General features: G+C 43.1%; 1 pseudogene across 1 annotated transcript; it reads right to left on the reverse strand.

Moving 5' to 3' along the window:
- Positions 1-8,809: 8,809 nt before the first annotated feature.
- On the reverse strand, positions 8,810-13,221 carry LOC309889062 (E3 ubiquitin-protein ligase RNF114-like; annotated as a pseudogene). The gene is made up of 2 exons (XR_014319589.1): positions 12,331-13,221; positions 8,810-12,116 (listed from the first exon to the last, which is right to left on the reverse strand). The product of XR_014319589.1 is annotated as an E3 ubiquitin-protein ligase RNF114-like (transcript).
- Positions 13,222-13,956: the final 735 nt, after the last annotated feature.

Raw genomic sequence — 13,956 nt, forward strand, 5'->3', positions numbered from 1 at the left:
GCCAATTAAAAAGGCAGATGAAAAAGCTATAGGCTAGTTCAGGATTTGAGGGCCATAAATAAAATCACTGAGGATATACATCCAGTAGTGGCAAACCCTTATACTTTGCTGACTAAATTAAAGAATAGTCAAGCCTGGTTTACCGTACTGGATTTAAAAGATGCCTTCTTCTGCCTAGGCTTAGCCACAGAAAGCCAAAACCTATTCGCCTTTGAATGGGAAAATCCCGATTCAGGCAGAAAGACACAGCTTACGTGGACATTACTACCTCAAGGATTCAAGAATAGCCCCACTATTTTTGGAAACCAATTAGCAAGGGAACTCAAAACATGGATGCCTCCGGACACTGAAGGTGCTTTGTTACAATGTGTAGATGATCTCTTAATAGCTACCGAGACTAAAGGGAGTTGTATTCAATGGACTATAAGTCGTCTCAATTTTCTGGGTTTAAATGGATATCAAGTCTCTTGACAGAAAGTCCAGCTGGCTCAACAAAGTGTGACCTATCTGGGATTTGAAATTTCGGAAGGACAACGAGAACTAGGAACTGAACATAAGGAAGTCATTTGCCAGACTCCAGAACCTCAAATGGTAAAGGAGCTACAAACCTTTTTAGGAATGACAGGTTGGTGTCGCCTTTGGATTTATAATTATGGACTATTGGTAAAGCCTCTATGTGAATTGATAAAGATTAACCAGTCAAAGTTAGTCTGGACTGGAGAAGCACAAAAAGTGTTTAAACAACTTAAACAAGAATTGATGATTTTGAAATATCAAGCAATATTGGTAGAACAGGACAACGTGGAAATTGTGATAACTAATATTGTGAATCTAGCCTCTTTTCTTAGTGATGCTCCGGCACAACCTGTGATTCACGATTGTTTAGAAACTATAGAGACTGTGTATTCCAGCCGACCAGACCTTAAGGAGGAGCCCATGGAAGATGCAGAAGAAACTTGGTTCACGGATGGGAGCAGTTTTGTTATGCAAAGACAACGTAAAGCTGGATATGCTATAACAACTACTCAGCAGGTAATCGAGTCTAAGCCTTTACCCCCTGGAACATCAGCTCAAAAGGCGGAGATAGTTGCTCTCACGAGAGCATTGGAACTGGCAGCAGGAAAAAGGGTAAATATTTGGACAGATTCTAAATATACATTCGGCGTGGTACATGCTCATGGAGCAATTTGGAAAGAACATGGATTGCTGACCACTCAGTGAAAACACAAAGTATGCTGAAGAAATTTTAAAATTGTTAGAGGCTGTAAAACAACCAGAAAAGGTAGCTATCATGCATTGTCAGGGACACCAAAAGGGGAACACCGATTTTGAAATTGGAAATCGATTGGCAGAGGCTAAGCAGGCAGCTGAAATAACTGAGGTGAAGGCATTGTCTTTGATACCAGACGGTAAAATCCAAACTATATCCAAATTATACAAAAGAAGACTTAAAATTAATTGAAGATTTGAAAGGTAAAATGAAACCAGATGGATGAGTATATTTAAAAGATAACCACATAGTAATACCCTCTAGTTTGACATGGCCCATAGTTCTTACAGAACACAATAAAACGCATTGGGGAGCTGGCACACTGCATAAGAGCCTGAGTCAGACATTAGTGGGACGATATGATAAAACAAGTAACTCAACAATGTAGCATTTGCTTACACAATAACCCCAATACCAAGAATAGAATAAAATTTGGAATAATCGGTAAAGGAAATTATTCGGGGCAACAGTGGCAAATTGATTTTTCAGAACTCCCTAGAAAAGGGGGGTATCATTATTACTGGTTCTGACTGACACGTTTTCAGGAAGGCCTGAAGCCTTTCCCTGTCGAACAAACAAAGCAAGAGAAGTGGTTAAAGTCTTGTTAAATGAAATAATACCATGCTTTGGGATTCTAGTAGCAATGTCTTCTGATAGAGTTTCACATTTTTGTGCACAAGTGGTAGAACAGATAAGTAAGATTCTAAAGATAGATTGGCAACTGCATACTCCTTATAGACCACAGGCAAGTGGACAGGTAGAAAAAATGAACCATTTAATTAAACAATAAATAGCTAAAATTGGATAAGAAGCTAATTTGTCATGGCCTCAATCCCTCCCTTTAGCATTACTTGGAATTAGAGTTAAAGCTAGAATAAAAGGGAATTTGAGTCCCTTCAAAATCTTATATGGAAGGCCATAGCAATTTCTATTTAGTGGAGAGGACCTAACGCAGTTAGGATCAGAATATTTATATGCTTATATAACTGAACTTCAGAAACAATTAAATAAAGTACATAAATTTGTTTTAGGGACCAGGGCTAGAGGGTTGGATCAACCAATCCACCCCTTTAAGCTCGGGAATTATATATATATAAAGACTTTTTCAGGACAACCCCTACAGGAAAAATGGAAGGAAAGTGGATGGGACCATACCAAGTATTACTGACAACACACACCGCCATTAAGATTAAGAAGCAAGCAGCTTGGATCCACAATTCAAGGGTGAAGAAGGTCCCGGCGAGGATATAGACCACCACTCCAATTGGACCAACAAAATTACGGTTTTCCAGATCCTAATGATTGCAGGGGTGCGGTTCTCGGATTCGGGGTGGGCAACTTGGGATGAGAACTTACACCTGACCTTAATACAAACAATTTCTCAAGTAACTAATAAGACAAACTGTTGGGTATGCACCCATCTGCCACAGCATGGGAATAAGGGTGTATCGTTAATCGGGATTCCCTTGCCTGCAAACTTATCTTGGACTAATTTGTGGGAAAACACATCTTGGGGTCGAAAATATTAAGCAGTTTTGGAACTAGAAGTGAGTAGCTTCATACCGTTAGAATCCTATTATGTATGTGTACAAAGGTGTAACCCGCCTAAGGGTATAGGAAAACAGCATTGTATAAATACGGATACTACTTATGTGGGAAATCAGACATCTTGTAATTGAACAATTGATATTAGTACGACTAGCGGCTGGGCAAATTCAACCAGCTGGACGGTTCCAGAAGGAAAAGGGTGGTATTGGCTATGCAATGATACAGCCTGTAAGGTCTTGCCTGAGAATTGGAAGGGAACTTGCACTCTTGGAGCGGTAGTCCCCAATATGACAGTACATGATGTAGTGCCTCGAGGTTACTTGAGAAATCATATCCGGAGAATCAGATGAAAAATTAACAATACATTGGTAGAGAGACACACCCCTTTTCATAGTTTTGTGTGATGGTTTATCACATGGTTAGGAGTGAGTGAATTGGAAAAGGCAATAGTTAATATTTCTGCAATTATAGAGAAGTTAGAAAACAAAATTCTGTATGTTATAAAGGCTCAACAAGAAGAGATATCTAGTTTATCACAGGTAGTATTACAAAATCGGATGACCCTAGACTTGTTACTGGCCACTCAAGGGGGAGTCTGTACAGTAATGTTGCGAGGACATTTGTTGTCGACGGAAAGAAGACACAGACGCTCAATATGAGTGATCAGTGAACTTCGATTTATTGGATAGCTCAGTCGTCTTTTATCTAATTCAATATAATTAGCTCATACATATTGCAAAAGTTAAGCTCATGATTGGTTAGTGCATTTCTCTATTTTATCAGCTAGTTTCTCACTCCCATCAACCGAAATAACACAGTTAGTACTTTCCCAAACCTCCAACGGATATCGTGTCCTTGTGCCTGATTAGCTCCCAGACGTTACGTACTTTCTCAGACTCATATGAGCTGCGTTCGATACTTTCTTAACTCACGACCTCCTAGCTGCTCAACATGCACATGACCTACTTCACTTAACCATTCCTCCACAATTCCCCCGTTTTTAATTTGGGCTACAAATGCCTTTTCAGTGAGTTGTTCAAGCTTCCTAGATAAGCAGTTAAAGACTACCCGTGCAGCAATTATAATCAACATAATTATAAGCAAAAGGCGAAGTCCCTCTTTGATTAAGTAAAAAACCCATCCCCCTGCATTTCCAAAGACAGATTTAAGCCAATCATCAAACCAATTATTCTGTATCGTAATTTTTTTGTGTATGATCCCTTAGCCATTTCAATTGATTGTGAATTGATTGACCATGACCAGAGAGATTAAAGCAACACATTCCTTCTACATCTTCACATCCATGTCCTTGCGCTAAAAGCAAAAATCAATTGCAGCCCTATTTTGTAACACAGCATGCCTAAGACTATCCATATCTTGTGCCATTTCGGTAATAATCTCAGTTGTTACATTTGATTGTTTAACAGCCCAACAAGCAAGCTTATTAATGCTAGTCAAAGCATGTGCAGTTCCTACAGTCAGAAAAAGATCCATTAAGCAGAGTAATACTGGCAGAATATGGTGCTAACATTTCACTCGGTTCCTTTGGATCCCCTATTGGGACCACAAACAAGCATGTTCTGAAAGGGTACATAACATAACACAACTATACAACTTAACCCTAATAACACTACAATTACTGTAAGCACTTAATGGTAACACAATTAATAGTAAGTAACACAACTTAATAGTAACACACTTAAACCTAATCACTCGATAGTGATCAAAGGCTGTTCTTGACAGTCCTTGAGGTGTCACAACCCACGTCATTGTCAGAATAATTATCAGGAACCTCTTCCTGGTCGTCTTCGGCATGTGCAGATTCTAAAGCTGCTTCAGTCCACTTTGCAGTGATCCACTGGGTACCTGTTTCCGGCACCATTTCAAAATCTCTATAACATTTTATAGCATTTTTGCAAGTAACCCTTTAACCACATTTATCACAGTACTACATGCAATGATGATTGACACCACAGCGAACAGAATCTTTAATCCCCCTTTGACTAATCCCAGTAACCATCTATGCATTGTTTCAAACAAATCAGTGAACCATTGATTGAAAGGATTGATACCATATTGACTCTTTCTCATGTGCTCTTTCAAGAAAGTAATGGATTTGTGAATTGACTCATTATGATCAAAAAGTTTTAAACAGTACGTTCCCTTAAATTTCTCCAAGTGGCTACTTCACACAATGACTCCATACTTGTGAAACATGATTTTGCTCGACCAGTACTAATTTCCTATGATTTCAGCCTGTACTATGGCAATAAATGGGCTCTCACTAACACAGTACACAGCACACTTGCACACCCAGAGCACACTTGCACACCCAGAGCACAATTGTACACTCAGAGCACAATTGTACACTCAGAGGCCTCTGGCACATCTCACTCTCAATCATACCACAACCTCAATCATACCACAAGAATATAATTTAGAATGATAAGCAAACAATACGTGCGGCCAATATAATTTAGAATCATAACCAAACAAACAAGTATTGTCTCTCATTGTGTTCCTCCTGAAGTGACTTGCAACACTTTGTTTTAAAACTTTACCCTTACACAAATACTTTCAACACAAAATACCTGGACATTTAAGAATAACACATACAATTATTAACACTCCAGTTAGTATCTCTTTTGCATTGCAAGGTAAACCTCTTATAAAAAGAATGCCAGAGAGAAGCAGCACAGCCGCCGCTGCTTCCATCAGACAGGCTGCAGGGTCCTGATGTCCGTCCCTCTTCTCTGTGCCGACTCGCCTCACGGTGAGCTCCAAGCGCAGCGCTGCTCGTGGCGGTGACTGAGGGGGGGGAGGCTCCCATTGCCCCGTAGCCCCCTGAGGCAGCGTTATCATTCTCACTGAAGGCGGCAGTGGGCAATCCCCAGCTCCAGCACTTCCCGGCAATCCCAGTTGCTCTGTAACGGCAGCAGCGACTCTCTGCTCAGCCTGATGTATAACTAAGGCGTTAGTGACTGCTCTCCAAGGCTTCAATAACTTTTCAGCAGCCTTATTTTCATCAAACAATTTGTCCCCAAATTTACGCCACACTGTTTGTTCAAAAACTGTATCAGGATTGATAAAACAACCCTGCGCTACTCCATATGCTAATAATCCTGGTAAATCCTTTTTGCAGTCTATAAGCTGCGTGCTCCGCTTTTCTAAAAAGCATTTGAGCAAATCATACGCCGCTTGTCTCTCCATACCTTTATATACGTCGGTACCGTTGCAGCCTTTGCAAAGACCTCGGCGGCGCTTTCCGGCGGGACCCTCTATAGGCTCATCCCGGGTGCGAGGACTCCCTTTCCGAGCTGCGGGTGCGGGGATTCCAAGTTTTCATCCCTTTCACCTTTCAGACCTCGGGTGCGGGGATTCAGCAATTTTTCATCCTTTTCACCTCCTGAGCTGCGTTGCAGGACCAGTTCCCGTATTCCGTCCAACCGTGGCTCGCAGGTTCAACTCCAGCGGAGTCCCTGTTCCCGTTCAGATTGGTCCCTGTTCGGGCGCCATTTATTGCGAGGACATTTGTTGTCGACGGAAGGAAGACACAGACGCTCAATATGAGTGATCAGTGAACTTCGATTTATTGGATAGCTCAGTCGTCTTTTATCTAATTCAATATAATTAGCTCATACATATTGCAAAAGTTAAGCTCGTGATTGGTTAGTGCATTTCTCTATTTTATCAGCTAGTTTCTCACTCCCATCAACCGAAATAACACAGTTAGTACTTTCCCAAACCTCCAACGGATATCGTGTCCTTGTGCCTGATTAGCTCCCAGACGTTACGTACTTTCTCAGACTCATATGAGCTGCGTTCGATACTTTCTTAACTCACGACCTCCTAGCTGCTCAACATGCACATGACCTACTTCACTTAACCATTCCTCCACACAGTAATAAACACAAGTTGTTGTATGTATGTAGAGCAGAGTGGAAGGATCTCTACCGACCTGGAAGAAATATGGAAGCAGACAAGGATCCTACATGAGATCAGTAAAGATGATCTTTCATGGAGTTTTAGTGAAATATGGAATAAGTTAACCTCCTGGTTGCCCAATTTCCAATGGTTGAAACAAGTATTCATTGCTCTAATCGTATTAGTAGTGTTAGGAATATTTGTGTGCATGTTGTTTAGATGCCTGCTTTGTTGTGTTACTGTAAATAATGAAAGTATCTGATGCAAAAGAATTTGCATGGGAAAATAAAAGGGGGGATTGATTAAGGAGGTATTGGGGAGGTATTGGGGAGGCAAGAACAATCCCCAGACATGGACTGTATATCTCGAAACAAGACACTGGAACTCATGATAAGGAAGCGGCAGGCGGACAGAGAAACGAATGTAAGGACTATAAATCTCGAAACTGGACATTGGAATTCATTATAAAGATACAACAAATGGGAGAATTAGCAACAACCAGCTCTTGCAATTAAGAAATATGCCAATTCAGCAGATTCCTGACCAAAGGTGAAAAGTACACTGTGAGGAAGACTCGGGGTCTTCCTCCCAAAGACCCCTGCCCACGTCCCAAAGACCCCTGCCCACAATTCTTGGAAGGCTCTGCGCAGGCGCAAGGTGCCAAAAGACTAATTAGCATGAGAAGCAAGGGAAGGCGGGGATAGGTAATGCATATGTATAGGTGCTTGTAGAATATTGATAGATTGATTGTATAAATTCAAGACTGCTTTCTGCTTTGAGTATGCATGATAGGTGGAGAGATCCCCCGTGCATCCAGCGCTGCAATAAAGAATATACCACTTAAAGGAATTTCGGCTTCGATCTTTGAATCACTCCTGCCCTGTCCCGTGCAAATTACCTAAAGCGAGAAGCCGTGGGCCCCTTCCCAAGGTCAGTCTCCCACGAAGACTGAGAGCCTGTCTTAAGAAACTGGCAGAAACTGGTCCTGCGTGTTATAAGTTGCCCCCTTAATTAATTTTCAGAGAGCATTGCATTAATAATAGAAAGGAATTTATTGAGTAAGCAACAGCAAGCAAAACAGCGCTGGGCGGCCGGGGAGTGTCGGCTCCACCAACGGCGCGCACCTCATCCCCCCCCACGGTCCCTTTTTATATCTTGGTGATTTCAGGATTACGCAGCACATCCTGGTGTATTCTGCAACTGCGCGCGCTGTTGCTAGGGGGTCGTCTCTGTCCCTCTGGTGGTCGTGAAGATGAAGGCCGTAGTCTTCCTCAGCGTTGTGGTTCAACTTCTTTCTTTATTTGGTCATGTTGGCCCAGCGTGAGACAGGAAGGCAGGATGTTGATACACTAGTTTAACAACTTATCAGGAGATGGTTACATGAGCTTTGCAGCAGTGGTTTTTTAACAAAAGAGGCTACTGAGATGCAGAAGGAGAGAAGGGGAGGGGGTTCTCTATTTTGTTACATTAAGCAAAAGAATTTTCATAGTGTCTAGCAAAGCATTATACAGCTCCTTACTTCAGCAGGGAGTTTTCACAACTCCCGTTCCTCAAACAGAACTCCTTGTTTTTATAATACAAAAGACAATGAACAAACATTTATTGTGTATTACACTGCGGATGGACAAGAGCCAAGGAGCAACTGAGTCTGCGCAGAGACAAGAGGTCAAGGAGCAGTGACGAGGAAGAGTCACCAACCTTCATCCCCACGACCCCCGACGACCACCACCAAGACACACTGCGCAAGCGCAGATGGGAGGAGTTTCCAGCAATGACTGCTTGGGACTCATTTTAAGACGAAGCGGGGACAGGCTATGAATAGGTACGGGCGCGTTGTGAAACTTCAGGCCTACGTAACTCTTTGCTGCAGATAAGCAAGGCAAGTTGCCACGTCGGGTGCGCACGTCTTTGGTGGGACTATCCCCCGCTCTGCCCTGCGCTGAATAAACATTCATACTTTACAATCCTACTGACTGGGGAGTCAATGGGGACGCCTTGGGGGGTCTCATTTGGGGCCGGGGTCACTGGTAAAGGTCAAGAAGAGGTCAGGGGCCGGGGGTCAGGCTCGCAGAGCGGGACCAGGCCCCGTCTCCATGGCGACCGCTCTGCACCGGCCCCCACAATGCGCCCCGCGCCGCTGCCCACTCAGAATCGGGTCCGGCTGTGATTGACAGCGGAGAGGCGTGACCACAGAAGGGCCCAAGGGGCGGGACCGCAGGAGGCTCCTCCACGAATCGGATCGCGGGGGCCCCGGCGAGGGGCGGGCCGCGCGGTCCAATGGGACCCCCCCCCGCTCGGGGGCAGGAGGTGGAAGAGGGTGGATGGGGGGGGAAGGTGCTTTTGGTTTCTTTCCTTTGTTTCTCACTTCTCTATTATCCTATATATATATAGGATAATAAATAGAGAGCTACATATATAGAACAAAAATATCAAATAAAAGTACTTAAATATATTTAAGAAAGGTCAAATAAACGAATTTATTTAAAATATCTTAAAATACGTATATATGAAATTTTATATACCTATATGAGATACTATTTACTAAATTGCTTACAAATAACAGAACAGTGTGCAACAAAAGCCTCTGGAGAGTAAAAAGTATGTTGAAGACTACGTGTCGGACCAGAAGGCTGAGATTTCTTTCTTAATTTCCTAGTAAGAAAAAAAAAGACAAAATTATGACTCAAACTACTATCACTGATCCGGGGCACAATCAAATGCAAACACGTCCCCTATTCATTCATAAGTGAAGGATTGAGACCAAAAACACAACTTCATGATGAAAGCGCCCAAGTGGACTAAATAATTAAGTAAACAGGTACAACTTTGGAAATGAAAGGTTTGGTTATAGAACTAACTACTTGGTGGTATCATTCTGACCATATATATCCAGTACCAGATTTGCCCTCCATGGAACAAGGCAGTGTCTCCACATATCACTCTTTTGTTCAAGTTGTCATTTTTTTTTTCCCTATAAAGTTGGACTTTGCCATGGTAGCACTAATGTTGAATTTAAGTTCTCACCTCTGTATTTAGCAATTTGAAGAGGAACTCTCTGTCAAAGCGTCCTGGTCTTCGTAAAGCAGGATCTATAGAATCCAGTCTGTTGGTAGCTCCGATTACCACAATCTCCCCTCTGTTATCTATGCTGTCCATAAGCGTCAGAAGAGTTGAAACAATGGAACTAATAGAAAAATATAGGTTTTACTTACCGGTTCAGTAAATTTTGTTCCATTCCACATGACTTTCTTCCATGAGTAGTCATAATGGACAAGCTTTTTAAGGACAAGACTCATTTTAAGACATAAAAAATAGGTAAGTTAACACAGACCACTTGCTGATATCAGGCTTAGTAAATTGGTTTCAACTATCGTTTAGAATCACCTGTTTTGGCATTGAGTTACAAGTTTTCAGGATAAATTAACGTGTTCACAGTAAATTAAACAGGTCATCATCCTTTTTTTTTTTTTTTCATTCCCCAAAGATCAAGCAGATTTTATGTAGGTGCAAAACTGTAATACCTATGAATGTCAGAATTGCATGGAAGTGCACTTAGAACAGTTGCAGAAATCTAGACTCAGGCCAATCTTTATCACAAAACTTTGTCATAGCCAGAACCTAGAAATCCCTACCCAACCACTAGCACATTGTAATCTCTTCACAGACCAAGCATTAGGAATCACCAACCCCATAACACAGTACTTTTCCCACACTGATGTATTTTTTCCCTAAGACTAAGATTGCAGTCACCAAGCAGATACCTCAGTGAGAATCTATACCAGCCTTACCACATTAGGGAAAGCACACCAAAACCAAGTTAAATATATTAGAAGCCACAAACTTGCTGGACACAAAGTTTAATCAAGATGTTTTAGCTGGGGTGCGTTTCATTTCTTAGGGGTAAGGCTATGCTGCAGTCTGCAGAGTGTGAAGTTTATTGGTCAAATAAATTGATTAGTACTCAGTTCTGTGGTGATGCAGGTCCGCTGCTCCAATCAGGCATGCCAAGTTCAATGAGACCAGACATCTCAGCACTACTACTCCAATTTCCAAGCTCTGTTCGGGTCTCTGAGACTGCTTGATCTCAGCATATTGACCGTGCAATTAGTGTTAAACTAAAAATGAAACTCTACAATGAAAGTGTATAACTGAGTATCAAGTATCCATTGTCTATGAATTCAAACTTGTTTATATTTTACATTTTCTTTGAAAGCTATACCTCCATCCTGTATGTATATGGAAAACAATCTAAGTACAGCTTCAGCTACCTTAGCGACGTTTAAGTAAAAACAGGAATTCAAAATACTTGTTAGAATCTGCAATGCAGAAGGCAGTGCTGTGCAAGTGCTACGGGTTATAAGTTTTGCTACCAGCTTGCCTTGAGGGATGGAACAACTAGGAATATATATATGAAATTTTTAGTTGACATAAGATACGGATATTGAAAAAGCTTCTGAATTCCCCTACAAGCATAAGGCTTAAGATTCCTAGAAAACCGATTTTTTAAACACCAGTTTAATAAGGCCAACAAATGATTAATATTTGCTATAACAGTTGAAAGTTATGCATTTTAGCTAACACCAAAGTTCTGTTTTCCAGGCAGGCTAGAAATTATGGTCAAAGTATGGAACAAAATCGTCATCAGGTATAGAACTAAAGTGTTTTGAACTAGTTTCTTACTCAGCTTCAAACATTTTTGCTAAGGAATGTTGCAGTTTGAAGACATACTGAAGACATGTTTTCCATATAATTGAGAGGCTGCCTGTGAGAATTCACACACTGGTAAACATCATGAAATCACAGGCATCATAGGCCAGTTGAAACAGGAACTAATCTGGTGAGTTAGCACCTAGGGGTCTCACTAAAGGAAAAGAGCCACAAAGACACCTCTCATACTATCATTTAAGAAATGTAAACAAGATCAGGGGAAGAAGAGGTTTACCAGCTAGTTCATGCCAGTCAATTTGGAGTATTTCTGGCTTTAGTCAAACTAGCACAACTGGCAGAAAGCAATCAGAAAACAGGCAGATGTGAAGGAAAACAGAACTGTCTCCTCCACACTGACCTATAAATAAGCTTTGTGTGAAACAAAAAAGAAAATTAGCCTTACGTGGTTGAACAACATAGTCATATTAATAAAAAACAAGAATGATACCAAAAGATCAAATGGGGATTCAAAACTAAGATTAAAGTCTTCCATATTTCTGAATGCCTGAGTTCATCTTGGCATGGACAGGGAGAAGTGCAAGAATGCTGGCCATTTCCCTCTCATGGAAGCTTGGTTTGACAATTAGTCTTCTTTTTTATTTTATTTATCCCGCAAAGAACGCATCAAAACCTGTGCCATCATATCATCTTCATCAGCATCATAATCCTATGAACAAAGGGTACAGAAATTCTTTTACTGCCAGGGCCATATTGGTTAACACAACACAAAACCAGCTGTCTCCTCCTCTGACTTAACAGTAATTCAACTTCTCGCATTATACCATCTGCAAGGACTACATTTTACAGTAGTGGCTACATAAAAAAAGCTGGGTTTTAAGAGTCATCAGGCTTACGTATTCCAAGGATGAAGAAACACGTACCACAAAAGTATCGTATGAAAACCAGTGTCATCTCTGAAGGTGTTCCATGAAGTTAGCACTCCTGTAATTTGGATCTCCCCACGGCATCGAGGCACAAATTGGGCAAACCACTTGTTTTGCATCCATGCTGTGCAATGTTTTTCAGTGCTCAACTAGTCCTTCTTGATCAAAGCTTTTCTTGCTGCAATATGGACAAGGAAAGGTGAAGCGATTGGGGAAGTTCCTGGTGTTGTGGAGTGGTTCTTTAGTCACAGCTTTCACACCTTCCATGATATAGTTCTGGTACTTTGAACAAGAAGCTGCGTGGCTGCGCATCTTTGAGAGAAACATCTTTTTGTTGCAGCCGTTACAAGTGCTTTCTGTCGCTTCGAACTGCTTTTCCAAGTCCAGAGCCCTGCTGCCAGGCGCCAGGGTGCTGCGGCAGACACCACAGACTGGCTTTTTGAGCTTGAGGCACTCCTGCAGGCATGGTGTGCAAAACACGTGTCTGCAGGGGACGCGCATGGGGCTGTCGAACACCTCAAGGCACACGGGGCAGGTGAGGCGCGCCAGCGGGTCGGGCCACTCGAGGCCGCGGGCGGAGGGTGTGCAGGATGCCGAGGATCTGCCACCGCCCCCTGCCACCGCCATCTCGCCGGCAGCCGCCGCACGGCCACGGCCCTGGCGCACGCTTCGTTGGGTTAGAAACTGGCTGGATAGCCGGGCCCAAAGAGTCGTGGTAAATGGAGTCAAGTCCAGTTGGAGGCCAGTCACTAGTGGCGTCCCCCAGGGCTCAGTGCTGGGGCCGGTCCTCTTTAATATCTTCATCGATGATCTGGATGAGGGCATTGAGTGCACCCTCAGTAAGTTTGCAGATGACACCAAGTTAGGTGCGTGTGTCGATCTGCTCGAGGGTAGGAAAGCTCTGCAGGAGGATCTGGATAGGCTGCACTGATGGGCTGAGGTCAACTGCATGAAGTTCAACAAGGCCAAGTGCCGGGTCCTGCACCTGGGGCACAATAACCCCAAGCAGAGCTACAGGCTGGGAGATGAGTGGTTGGAGAGCTGCCTGGCAGAGAAGGACCTGGGAGTGATGGTGGATAGTCGGCTGAATATGAGCCAGCGGTGTGCTCAGGTGGCCAAGAAGGCCAACAGCATCCTGGCTTGTATCAGAAACAGTGTGACCAGCAGGGCTAGGGAGGTTATTGGCCCCCCTGGACTCGGCTCTGGTGACACCGCACCTCGAGTACTGTGTTCAGTTTTGGGCTCCTCGCTACAAGAAGGACATCGAGGGACTTGAGCGGGTCCAGAGAAGGGCGATGAAGCTGGTGAGGGGCCTGGAGAACAAGTCCTACGAGGAGCGGCTGAAGGAGCTGGGCTTGTTCAGCCTGGAGAACAGGAGGCTCAGGGGCGACCTTATTGCTCTCTACAGATACCTTAAAGGAGGCTGTAGTGAGGTGGGGGTTGGCCTGTTCTCCCACGTGACTGCTGACAGGACGAGGGGGAATGGGCTTAAGTTGCGCCAGGGGAGTTTTAGGTTAGATGTTAGGAAGAACTTCTTTACTGAAAGGGTTGTTAGACACTGGAACAGGCTGCCCAGGGAGGTGGTGGAGTCACCATCCCTGGAAGTCTTTAAAAGACGTTTAG

The sequence above is a fragment of the Aythya marila genome (genome assembly GCF_965140915.1).
Source record: "Aythya marila genome assembly, chromosome: 32".
Classification (NCBI taxonomy): Eukaryota; Metazoa; Chordata; class Aves; order Anseriformes; family Anatidae; genus Aythya; species Aythya marila.